We start from the raw sequence: 1,759 nt of genomic DNA, 5'->3' as shown, positions 1-1,759 counted from the left end.
TCAGAAGGAAGCACGTGAGAAGACAACGCTTGCGGAACAGAAGCTGGCTTCAGTCGGCAAGTTGGGAGAGGAGAACACGAAGTTGAAGACTGCCATCTCAGAAGCCAATCGAGAAGTAGAGAAACTGAAGAAGGACAAGGAAAACCTGACCACTAAAGTTGGAGGCCTCAGAGCCAAGACAGGCAAGTTAGAGTCCTATCTGGGACAACTTGCTGCGAAACTAGTTCTGATGCTTGAACGTATGGTCACTCGACTGGTTAATTGTCGTTGATCGAAGTATGTTGTAATATTGTCGACTCATTGATTTTCGCGATGGAACAGAACTTTGCTAGGACTTTGAAGCTGAAACTGGGAGGGTCGAGACAGGTCTCGACCCCATCAATTGTCCCGTGAAAGATGACGTTGTGATGAACTTGCTACGATTGGAATCACGCTTGGACGGCGCTGTTGCCTATTTGGCTTGACTGAAGGCTGCGATGACCTGAGTGGACGCCGAACTCTGGCCTCAGGAGAAACTTTCTCAAGACCTCGAGTCGCTGATGACTCGACTCAATCAGATTCCTGGCCGAGTGCAAGAGTGGAAGAAGTCATCTGCTCGCTGTGGTGCTGATGTCGCCTTGTCATTGGTTCGAGTGCACTGCAAGGAGGCTAAAGAAGACAAGCTGGCGGCCCTCAAGGTAGTGAATACTAAGAAGCACTCCTTCCAGTCCTTCATGGACACCTTCCTTGAGGCATCCACTCGTATTGCCGACAGCATCGACCTTGACAACTTCTGCGATCCAGCCAGCCCTTCTCCCGCCGAGTGACTGAAAAAACATTATGCTTCACCCTCATTTGCCTCGGAATGCCGAGTGATTTTGTAATCATTAAAACTCCTTCGGGCCTGACGCCCGAGTACTTTAATTTGCGGCTAGAAACCTTTGGGTTTATCTTTGAATATGTTGTGTTTATCTTCGATGAAAATCGTTCTTCTCTCGGATTGGTTTTTGTACGTTCGATGCAGCTTCTGAGGAAGAATCCGCAGTCGACCTGTTGGATGAGCCTTGAGCAGCATTGATCAGCTCATCAACAAGGCACTCAGCAATGGTCTTGACATTCCTGTCAGCAGTTTGCCTTGGCACCAGCCGTTGGATGGGCCTTTGACAGTGCGTACAATCTCGTCCTTCTTCTTGATGGTGCAGCCCCGGAGGGGGGGGTCGTGGTCGACCCGCACCACTCGGCGGGACTGGTCAGCTCATGAAAGCAGCTCGTCTTGGCGCTAGCTGTTGGATGAGCCTTTGGCGGCATTGATCAGCTCATCAGCGAGGCATTCAGCAATGGTCTTGACATTCCTAAAAGTGGCTTGCCTTGGCAACACGCTCAATCTCGTCCTTCTTCTTGATGGTGCAACTCTGAGGAGGGGGTCTTGGTCGACCCGCACCTTGCCGTCCTTGTGGATCAGGATGGAGCGTATGGCTAAGTCCCCGAGCGAGAAGATCAGTTTTCACTCAGAATGATTTTTCAAACTTAGACGAGTACTGGACTACACCTAAGCCTCTGAGTGGGAGGATTGCTCACCACTCGGTAGGATTTTTCAAACTTAGGCGAGTACTAGACTGCAGCTAAGCCCCCGAGTGGGAGAATTGCTCACCACTCGGTAGGATTTTTCAAACTTAGGCGAGTACTATACTGCAGCTAAGCCCTCGAGTGGGAGGATTGCTCACCACTCGGTAGGATTTTTCAAACTTAGGCGAGTACTGGACTGCAGCTAAGCCCCCGA

Source organism: Triticum dicoccoides, chromosome 6B, assembly GCF_002162155.2.
Source record: "Triticum dicoccoides isolate Atlit2015 ecotype Zavitan chromosome 6B, WEW_v2.0, whole genome shotgun sequence".
NCBI lineage: Eukaryota > Viridiplantae > Streptophyta > Magnoliopsida > Poales > Poaceae > Triticum > Triticum dicoccoides.
This window is presented reverse-complemented; position numbering follows the sequence as displayed.